Below are 11,527 nucleotides of genomic sequence, written 5' to 3'. Positions count from 1 at the left end.
ATTGTTGGTATGTATTTATATGTCGTTAATATAAAAAGATTAAATTGTAAAATAGCTTAATTTCTAAATCATAATTGTTTGTCACAATATAGTAACATTAATAATGTTTCACTAAAGTATAATAGTGAAACAATATAGGCCCAATTTGAGTGTATGGAAATAAAATTGTAAATTTTAAAAAATAAAATTATGTTTTTTATGCTTTATATAGATTTAAATGTTAAATTATAATAATTTACTTTTATAGAATACTGAAATGTTGTGTAAGATAAATTATTGCGAGAGGTATTTTATCACGTTTTATGGTATGTAAAGGTTATGTCATGAAAAAATTCCTCTTTCCGCGATATCTAGATAATATGGCGCTCCATTTATATCATTGTTTTTCCATATAGCATCGAAGAGGGGTTGTAAATATAAATCAACCCAAAATGCATTTGTAATCCAATTTCGTAAAATAATGATGTTTCTAACCGCAATGCTGTGAGGCAGTCTGTCGAACAAGTTTTAGATTAAAGAGACGTTTCATATACAAGTGTGAGAGATGCGAACCACCCCTGTGATTGATTAAAAATTTTAATTGGAAAAAGTAAAATTTTAGACGAAAATATTCATTGATTTTGATGGGAAAATTATATTTTCTAAAACGAAGGAAACTGGTAAAAGTCACTTCCTTCAACGGAAGTTGAAACATCCTTTTGTTTTCCCTTATCTCCTAAAATTTTAGTCACCCTGGGAACTGTCAACCCCTCAGTAAAATCCCCTTTTTCCTGTTCACGTGGAAAAGTACAAATTGATGATTGGTGAAAATTCGTGAGAAAGAGAAAGAATCTAGCATCATTCGAGGAGTACGCCAGAAGATCCAAAAGAGGACAGACGTATTCCACTGTAGCTCACGATGGCCAACGCCCATAACCGATTCCCGAAGTCTCCTAAATAAATTATTAAGTCGGTAAAACTAGAGAAGAAATTGTTCAAATATGTACCATTCAAGAACTAACGAAGACGGTACCGTCGTAATCTGAAAGACAGACGAAGATAAAGATATTAAATAAAGAGGTTGTATGAATTTGATAGAATTTGTTATTTATTTTGTTCATTAAATCTTTGTTTTATTTGTTTCAAAGAATGTCTCTCAAGTATCTGAATCAAGACGGGAAGTTCATCTCCAGACAATATCAATACGCGTGTTAATCCATGTACAATAAAACTGGTTAACTGGTGTCAGGAATCATGACGAAAGGAAGAGGGTGATTACATTATCATCTAATTCCACGGTAAATTAACCTATTAGTTAAAGCCCTCCACCCTCGATTTCTTCGGACAGAAAAGCCATTCTTTTTGACAACCAGAGGACTAGTTTAACAACTAGACGCCAAGTAAGTGGTACACGAGTTCTTAACTACTCCGTATCTCCGGCTAGCCCCTCACACAAGAACCAATAGACAGCAACCATATTATAGTGTAAATAAACAAAACTGGCAATCTAGGGTTCTCAGACATGGCGACAAATTTAAATATTGATATTCTTACTACTATTATATTCTTACTATTCTTATAGTCGTGAATTATAAAAGAGTGGTTTGGGGCCCCCTGTTGATGGGACTCCAGGCATTTGCCCTTTGTGTCCACAGAATAATGCGCCACAAATTAATCGTTGATAATTAAATCGTTGTTAATAAATGTCAATAATTCTTGAATTAGTTTCTTTCTCCCACAATTATGTTCATGGTATATGATTACTGAAATACATCTATTATTGATAGAAGTCTAGACGGAAATGGAAATGTATGGTCATTAATAAAAAAATACACACTTGTATACACTAAATACTCATTTAAGAAGAAATGAATGTTTCGCTATAAAAATTATTTATTAACCGAAGAAAATAGAATATGTCTTCGCAAGAATTATTGTCGCTTGTTGTATTTTGATTACACTATATCTGCGATTGCTCTTAAACAATAAAATATTAATTAAAGACAAATTTTGAGAAAAATTCCTCATAAAACTCTCCATCTTCTAAAACAATTATGTATTAACTCTCTGGGATATCCGGAATCGAATCCGAGCGATCAAAAAAACCTAAAGAATTCTTCAAGGATATCCCGGTTTATCCCAGATATAATGGGTTTTATCCTCATCACCCTGAAGCCCTAATGTGAACCTAGCCGAATTCACAACGAGCTTGATATGCCCATTAGTAACCGAATGGAAAACACTAGTAAATACTGGTCTTGGGTTCGCGCTTGACCAACCGGCTGGTCTCGTGAATATTTCCGTTTTTTTTCACGTGTCTAACACATAAATACGGATCGGTTATTCATAAAACTCTACCCGAGAGGCACCCCTCTTTACAGATCATCCATATGTTCCGTTGGTGTATTCCATCAAACCAGAATAGACCTGAGAAAGTGAGCACTAAAAACACTCATTTTTAGAGAAACAACTCTTCGAAGAGAATTTCGGACACTAGAAATTATTTATAATCGAGAATCCCATACATATATATAAACATAATTACTGTGAAGCGTGCCGTATCGCTTCTTACACGTTTATACACTAAAGTATTTATTAAATTAATGTGTCTACAAAAATACGAGACGTCACGTTTGCTCTTTTTTCTTTATTATTCAGTAGATGTAAAGGAAATAAGAACTCATAATTTAAAAATTTTATAGCCTTACGCTCATTTGGTTAGGGCAACGCGACAAGTGGATCTGCCGAGAGAGAATGTCTCACGGGTTGATATTTTAAGGGAAATAGGTCCGTATTTAGGTGTTACATATGTAAATAAAGCCCACGCGTTAAATCAGTTGACGAGGCCAAACTCACGATCAGTGTTTATCCATTCAACCATCCTTACGTTCGTTCATTTTTCCCGTAGGAATTCTAACAAATATTCACTTTTATATTANGTGCAGTCCAATTAGTAGTATACATTCCCACTATTCACAGTAAAGTCCAGAAGAAGATAAAAAAGAATTTCTTCTTAAATGACATTTGTTCTGTTGATGTGCAATTATAACCACAAGGCGCAAGACCAGAAGTGAATAGTCAGGAAACTAATTTTCTCAATGAGTGTAACGTATACATACACTCATTGAGAAAAAATGTTACGCACTTGCAGGGATATGCAAAAGAAGCAAATTGCCCTGCGGTCCGAAGAACTAGTGAATTGTCGAGTGGATAAAACCAATGAATATTTTGTTGTTAAAATCCAGATAATTTTTCAAAAAAATTATTGATTAAACCGGCGATTAAACTGTTTCCCACGGACTTAGTTCCTTGTTGGGAGTGACACATCACATGTATCACTTTGACTCAACGGGCAAAACTTGTGGATTGGATCCTAAATACGAAAACTGCGAGTGAAGTAATGGGAAAAACCCAAGAGAGATACCGTATAAAACGGAGGGGACGATAACGATCGGGGCTTTTCCCGTCATCGGCCGTGGACCTTCTTGTATATGTGTGTGCATCCCTCCATCGCCATCCTTAACCCAAGTCTGGATTAGCGCCTGAAGTGAACCCAACCTGGATTAACACCCGAACTTTAATCAACGCCTAAACTTGACCTCCACAGGAATCCTTCAACGAGGAAGACTCCAGGTATTTATCGCCACGCGAACCTCATGTAAACTCTCTCTCTCCAGCTGTTCGATACTTTAGCGATAAGTAATCCTGTAAACAGTCTTAACCCTGTAAATAACCTTATAATTAAATGGATATTTGTTAAATGAATAACCTGTGGAGTGCATTTCTTCTGGAGTTCTCCTTCCGTCTCCCATCCGAATGTAACCTACGTACGCGACCGCTCACACGAGAGAACGAAACGGTTTTTGTGTCTGTCCGCAAAGACGCAGTGATGTCAGTCCTGATGGAAATTTGTCATCGCTATCTTCGCCGACGCGATGTCGACCCTTCGGTCCTGTGGTGCCGAAGAATAGGGGGAGCCCTTCGGTATTGTCACATATTTTTTGAATGAAAGTTCGTAGATGTAATTATTTTTATAGTTATTTTTATCTCCGGTAACTTACTTGCTGTAATTGGTTTGCAGATTGGATTTCTGTAACGTATACATTCATTCATTCATTCATTCATTTTATTAAAATAACATAAATTACATTTCCTGATTTCGCTGAGCATTATCAGGATTTAAAAACACTAAATAATTATGTCAATGAATACAGCATATTAATAAACATTAAGAGTAAAATAGTACAATGATGGGAGGGCAACAAGGATATTATACAGGCGTAATATATATTTATACAAAAAATTTTTTTTTTTTTTGACAAAATAAGATAGTGTAAATATACAGTAACAATTAGAAGTAACGAAGATAAATAAAATTAGAATCACAACAATTAAATGCAAGTTAACAAATTATAAAAAAAAAGCGAACAGCAGAAGTGCAAAAATATCATAGATGATACATATCATATAGAAATGAGTATATATACAAATTATGATATATAATAATAAGACAGTATAGTGTAAAGAAGTAACAATCATTTGCACCAAAATACTATGTTTCGGCCACAAGAAAATCCGCTAGTAGTTGAGCAATGGAAGTTGAACAATGTTCTCAACACCACTGAACTCCGCCAAGCATCTATGCATAATATTCCGACATAGTAAGATTCACCAGAAGTTGAAGGATTGTCTTCACGCTGCATCATTTATATTCACTGGAAGTTGAAGAAACTTCGTCCACACCACAATTATTTCAATAGCAAGGAAACCACTGTAAATCACAGAAATTTCAACCACACAGCTATAAACCGGTAAACACTGAGACGATCATACCTAGACGATCACATCACAATGGCGCACCAGAATAGAACACATAATATAATACACAAGTACACCACAAAGCATGGATTGATGTAGAGTTGATGCTGAAAACAGTCCAGTAGAAAAATGTAAGTTCCTTTCAGTTTCAGTAAAACCAAGCAATTACAATACGAACTGTTGTAGCATGACAAACACGAACTGTTGTAGCAATACAAACACGAACTGTTGTAGCATGACAAAAATAATTCCACCAGGAATTACCACAGAGAAACAGTGGCAGTGCGTCAAGTATATCTCCACCAATAGAATCCACAGAATTACCCAGAGTGTCAGCCACAAGAAAATGTACGCAAAGATGCCAAGTATACTACTGTACCAACTAAAGTCCAGCAAATACAATAACCACCAATATGCTTAAATTGGTACGGCGTTAACACAGTGTGCAGTCCAATTAGTAGTATACATTCCCACTATTCACAGTAAAGTCCAGAAGAAGATAAAAAAAAATTTCTTCTTAAATGACATTTGTTCTGTTGATGTGCAATTATAACCACAAGGCGCAAGACCAGAAGTGAATAGTCAGGAAACTAATTTTCTCAATGAGTGTAACGTATACATACACTCATTGAGAAAAAATGTTACGCACTTGCAGGGATATGCAAAAGAAGCAAATTGCCCTGCGGTCCGAAGAACTAGTGAATTGCCGAGTGGATAAAACCAATGAACACTCGTTGTGGATTAGTACCTCGCCAGTGGGCTGACCATGTAAAGTTTTCAGTGTTTTCTTCACCTAAATAGAGCCAGTTACCTATATAAAGTTCTGTGGAGGTGTCACAGAGATTCACTGTGTATCAGAATGTTCAATGTATTTGTTGGAGGTCTTTGAACGTGGAACTTGATTGTATCATGGAGTCAAAGATATTATGTGCGGTTGACGATATTTGACAAAGGTGGAATCATGGGTCTAGAAAAGCAGGATGGCCGTTTCGACAAATTTCTCGGTATTTGAACCGTTCTGACCTAACTTTGAAATGATTCGGGGGGCAATAGGCACACGTACTGTACATCTCTAGGCGCCATAGATCACTAGGAAAGATGATCGTTTGATGAGAACAGGTGCCATTGCACTCACTATCTTATACAGATTTTTTCTTCTCAAATCATTGTCAGGTGACTAGCAGATGCACGGCGATCGCTACGCATCCGTCCATTAGTGTCCCAACATCGTCGTTTTCATTTGCAGTTGTATCGTGGCAGAGAAGCATAGACCGCTACTTTATAGGTTGAGTTAAGGATCACGCTGGCATTCTTGGTAACGAGAGGCAAATGCCTTAGCCAAGACTACAAGTAACAGTCGTGTCATGCCTTACGCATTAACTCTCACTCCAGTCTCTACCTTTTGTTCTTTACTCGGGCAAGAACGTAATAACCTCTGACTTCATAATTAGAATGACTCAAATGAGAATCATATCACTAGAAGATTCATCTTGAACATCGGGAACTATGACAATAAGCCCTGGCTATATCCACAGTATTATGTAACATAGTTCCTGTCCGAACTTGGTAACTTTCAGTCTTACTTCTTCATTTCGTTAAACATACTTTGTATCACACAAATTGGGATGGTGTCATTCCACCAATTTCCACCCCGATGAACTCCTATATGATTAAATTTTACAATTAGTTATGTTTATTGGATTTCGGAGTGAGGAGGATGATAGGATGGGGCCACCCCCTAAAACATCATTAAAATGCATTGTCAACAGGGTTTCGGCCTTCCATTTTAGTTAGAAGTGAATGAAATTTGAATTGCAAAATTTGAGGACATGATATAAAGCAATTTATTACAAATTAATATTTTATTTATAAAACTTATATAATATGATGTAACGAAATGTTTTTTCTTATATTTCGTTGGTATAAAAAGTTCAGAAAAGATTAACTCATCTCTCAGAAGGTTAATAATTCTTCTGGCTAATTGCAAAGTAATTATAGAATTGCTGTTTACGAAAATCATATGTTTTTATAAATTTTAATTAATCTCTAATCAATTCTTTGTGTAAACAAATTTTTACCTTATTTTATTTTTATATTAAGTATAATTAAAACAGCTTTTGCGGTAATTCTATTGATAGATTTAAATTCAATTTCTCATCTAAGAAAAGAAGACGAGGATATCCTCATCACTTTCCTTAAATGAGTTATGGATTCGAATAATAATAATAATAATAGAGAAGGATAACTTCTATTGTCTTTCTCTATTGTTTCTCCGTTCTAATGGGATAATGAGGATATAATTTCCCTCTTCTTCTTTCCTTCTCTATTATCTAAAGAAGAAAGGAGAAACAATAGAGAATGTCTTGCTCTATTATTATAAATTTTGATCTACTTTCTTCTAAAAAATTCTAAATTATTATTCTAAATATAAAAAAATACTTAAGTTTTAAATATTATGAAAAATTATTTAATCAGAATGATTGAGAAGTATTTTCTAAGACACCGCTTAGAAATTGGATATAAGTATATAAGTGTAAACGAATCCTACCGTAGAATATCCACAGCATTAAAGATAAGAAAATTAATCTTTCTAAGTATAAATTTTAATTAATTTTTTAGCATCTTGGACAGCTTAGAATTATCAATCGTAATGAACTTTAATCAACATTAATCATTGTACAATTAATTTAAATAATATTTATAAATTGAAAGCTAATTATCAGCCCGCTGTATGCTATATGGATCGCCATAATCATGCGCATTATCAGTAGTGGGGCCTAATATAGAGATAAATTATTAGTCTCCATACCTGAGATGTACAGGATACAGCATCGTTCCTCATCCTTATGCGTTATTTGTGGATAAGGAATGACGAAGAATGCAGGGAATGAATTAAAGTTTCTCTGCATTAAGTAGTGAAAAATCTGCTTTTAATTGTTTATTGATTTTATTCGGGTATTTTTATGGCTTTCAAAGATAGGTAAGAACCTTTTCACTTTTTTCAGTCTTGATTTTCAGTTTAATAACTTTTGCTAAAAGCCATGAAGAACGAATCAAAGATAATAAGAAGTCTTTAAATTAAAAACCTGCACATTATAGTTCCAAAAAATGACATTTTATCGGTTGAAAAGTGAATTGTTAGTTTTCTAACATTAAAAACCGATAACACTTTGTAAATTGCTCTCGAACACATTTGATAGATTTACGAGACTAAAAAATATCTCCCTCTTCGTCCATCAAAAGAATTACGTGTGGAAACGTCTTCTAAATGTATTGAAAAATGTTTTTACAATTGATAAGATACAATTTTAAAAGAAAAAATTTTCTTTGTCAATTGTAAGGAAATTTCTGAATGTTAATTAAATATTAACACTCAATATAATTCGAGTTTTAATTACGAAAATTGTGAAAAACATTCCACGATAAGAAGTTAATATTTAATTAAAATTGACTCTTGTATATACACAGTATACTGTGTATAAATTGAAAAAGGAGGATAAGTATAAGAGAAAGGAGAAGGAAAAGTAGGAGAGATCAGGAGGAGGAGGATGAAGAAAACGAGGAGAACGGGAAATGGAATAGGATGAAGTAGGAGTAAGGGAAGAATGAGGATGAAGAGAATGAGAGAAAGAAGGATAAGGAGTAGAAAAAAAGGTTAAACAAAGAAACGAAATGAGAAACAGGTAAATGAGGAAAGAGATGAAGAAAAAAAAAAAAGAAAAGAAAGTTGATGACTTTCATGATTGACGTCATCGTTTTTTCATGTGATTATGAATCAAGGACATATATTTTCAAAAGCTGTACATGAAATATTTTTATTTCTCTTTGGTTTAATTTTAGGTAAAGCAAGCAAAAATTAAATATTACATTACAGTTTAAAACTGTACAAAATTCAAAACCTGAAAATAGATTCTAACTTTTCAATCTTATTAAGTAACTTAATAAACTTTTCACTTATTTATCATTAATTATTTAAATTTTCTTCCTTATTTTATATACTCATAAAATGTTGTAAAAGTAAAAGTATCTCATTAAAATATAATTTTCTTTACAAAGAAAACGTTATATTTAATTATTATTATTCTCCATTATTCTAATAATTGACAAAGCTAAATTTATTTTTGAATGTATATTTTTAAAGGTTATTTTTAAGAAAAGAAAAGGACAAATGGGAAGGATAAGGTGCAATAGAAGAAGGAGAACTATAAGAAAGGAAGAAGTAGAAGGAGAAACACAAGAAAGCAAAAGGACAAACATAAGAAAGGAAAAGGTAGAAAGAGAAACATAAAAAAAAAGAGAAATGTAGAAGAGAACATAAGAGAGGAGAACAAAAAAGAAGAAACACGAAAAGAAAAGGTAGAAGGAGAAACTTAAGAAAGGAGAAGATAGAAGGAAAACACAAGGAGAAGAAGCAGCAATTCTGTCTTCTCATTTATTATGTGGAATAGAAGGGTGAAGAGAGCACAAGAATTAACGAAAATCGCTTTTGATCCTCTTTATTTCTTCTCAACCTTTTTTCTCCTTATTCTCTTTTTTCTTTTCCTCCTTCTCCTCTTCCCCTCCTAATGAATTAATTCTTAGGCAATTTATAGGATGAAAGAAAACACTAATATCACATTATATTAAACATAAATTGATCACGAAGGAGAAGACAAGATGTAATTAAATAATGTTGTTGCGTTTATAAAGCATTTCGCTCTATAATAAATTATATTAAAATTTATTAAATTATCTAATAAATCGAATTAAATAATTAACAATATTTTCGTATAAAAATAATAATAATATAATTTGAAACTTTTTATTTTACGAAAAATCAATTATATTCTATTATGTATAAATATTTTCTATATATATATAGAAAAAAGTATATCATAAAAAAGTAAAATAAAATTATCTTATCATAAGGCGATTAATATTAATATAAATAGAACAATAATCCCAAAAATAAATGACATTTTGATAATTTTAGAATACTTTTATCCTTAAAATTCCAAAAATATTAAAATAAGTAGATGTAGATATATTATTTTCTTATATAAAATTATTAAATTCGGAATTGTCAGTGTTATAACGAGGAAATTATTGTACTGCTATGTGCTGTATCAGCTTTAATAATAATAATAATAAATATATATATATATATATATATATATATACACTATTAAAGCTTATTTATTAAATTTTCAAAAAGCTACAGGTTTACCAGTAAATTATGGTAATTTTTAAAATCCAAGTGCGAAAATTAGCGCACTAGTGATTGTTTAATTACCTTTTTGGATGCTTTACCTTTAGATTTAGAGGGGTTTTTTTCGTGTCTAGAAAGACACTGAATTTGAGGTAAAAAATGAGTCATATTTAGAAGTTTGTTTGTAATTGTAATTATTTCTGCATTATTATAAAAATATTATTGTAAGTTAATAGAATTTAAAAGAAAGTGAAACTTATTTTCATTGGTTAAAAGGAAAAACAGAGAAAACTCTTAGGGGATTTTTTAGATGTATTCTAACATGCTTACAGGTTTTTGGAGGTAATGTACTGCATACGTTAAAAAAAATTCCCGCTGCCATCAGTCTGTCATTCCTTAAACTCGAGAATGGCGTTAAACAGATGAAAACCGAAATCAGATATGAAAACCTTAAGGACAGGAGGACCCGATTAACTACATACGAACTTCCAATATAAACCGGGTTATTTAAATTCAAAAGTTTTCTCCTGAAAGAAATTATTAGATAACCGGCACGACTTCATTGCTAACGAAAACGTATTATGTACAGAAGCAAGCCAGTACTAATTTGAGGTGGAAAGCATATATTTTAAATGAAATCGATAAAAATATAATTAAAAATTGCAGCCCGGCATTGTGACCATGTCACAATAAATAATTGCTAATTATTCACATATTTTTTTTAGTTCTTAGAAAGGTCCTTGTAGGTGTGAATCACACAGCTTCTGTCTTTTTACTATATCCCCATTTGTGAATTTCCCAGGCTCTTCCTTATTTGTGAATGTTCCAAGCCCTATCTTCCCTGTAGATCCACACTTGTGAATGCCTCGGGCTTGAGAGGTTTAAGCTATTCATAAATGAATAGTTGAAGTTTTGAACGAAGACAGAGCTTAGACATTCAAAAGTAAGGATTTAGAACGAAGACTCAGCTTGAGATATTCACAAATAGGAATCTAAAAGGAAGACTGTCTTCCTTTTAGATTCCTATTTGTGAATATCTCAAGCTGAGTCTTCGTTCTAAATCCTTACTTTTGAATGTCTAAGCTCTGTCTTCGTTCAAAACTTCAACTATTCATTTATGAATAGCTTAAACCTCTCAAGCCCTAACTAAACTATTGATTAAAAAATACGTAGAAAGACTAAAATTCTTCACTTTTGCCATATCCAATCACCAGGAACAACAGTCTTCCACTGCAGAGACGACCTTTCTTTAGAGATTACGCCTTTGAATAAAACATGCAAAACAGTGTAAAAGTTCTCCGGTGACAAGTCAAAATAATTTTAAAAATTGGTTGACGAATTTACGCATTAATAAAAAAATTATTAATGTATAACTATAAAGTTCAAAAACTTTATCATTTAATTAATTTATTATATAACGCAAAACAATTTTTTAAAAGAGAATAATATTTATTAATGATTTAACCAAAAATAAATTAAATAAATAATTTATAAAATTTTGCATGAATCCAATTATAAATTAAAGTAAGATAAAGATATATA

The sequence above is a fragment of the Centruroides sculpturatus genome, unplaced genomic scaffold (genome assembly GCF_000671375.1).
Source record: "Centruroides sculpturatus isolate CEXI.00-Female unplaced genomic scaffold, Cexi_2.0 scaffold2, whole genome shotgun sequence".
Classification (NCBI taxonomy): domain Eukaryota; kingdom Metazoa; phylum Arthropoda; class Arachnida; order Scorpiones; family Buthidae; genus Centruroides; species Centruroides sculpturatus.
Note: the sequence above shows the minus strand (reverse complement) of the source record.